The sequence below is a fragment of the Sapajus apella genome, unplaced genomic scaffold, assembly GCF_009761245.1.
Source record: "Sapajus apella isolate SASKATOON/1434 unplaced genomic scaffold, GSC_monkey_1.0 scaffold42, whole genome shotgun sequence".
Taxonomy (NCBI): Eukaryota; Metazoa; Chordata; class Mammalia; order Primates; family Cebidae; genus Sapajus; species Sapajus apella.
In genome coordinates this window covers 533,982-534,354 of record NW_022436982.1, presented here as the reverse complement: position 1 = coordinate 534,354, position 373 = coordinate 533,982, and the positions used below count along the sequence as shown (strand labels likewise).

The following is a 373-nucleotide window of genomic DNA, read 5'->3' as shown; positions in this document are numbered from 1 at the left end:
CCCAGCTAATTTTTTGTATTTTCAGTAGAGACGGGGTTTCACCATGTTGACCAGGATGGTCTCGATCTCTTGACCTCGTGATCCACCCGCCTCGGCCTCCCAAAGTGCTGGGATTACAGGCTTGAGCCACCGCGCCTGGCAGGCCTAGCCTTTTAAAAAATGTTTTGTGTGTCTCCTTTACAGAGGACTTTTTAGCATTTTAATTTTAATTTTTTTATTTTTTATTTTTTTGATTTATTTTTTATTATTTATTTATTTATTTTTCTGAGATGGAGTTTCGCTCTCGTTACCCAGGCTGGAGTGCAATGGCGCGATCTCGGCTCACTGCAGCCTCCGCCTCCTGGGTTCAGGCAATTCTCCTGCCTCAGCCTCC

At 44.5% G+C, this 373-nt stretch overlaps 1 protein-coding gene across 3 annotated transcripts in view; it reads left to right on the top strand.

The window, feature by feature from the left end:
• UBAP1 (ubiquitin associated protein 1) overlaps positions 1-373 on the top strand; it is a 72,936-nt gene that overhangs the window by 19,750 nt on the left and 52,813 nt on the right. The window lies entirely within an intron of this gene.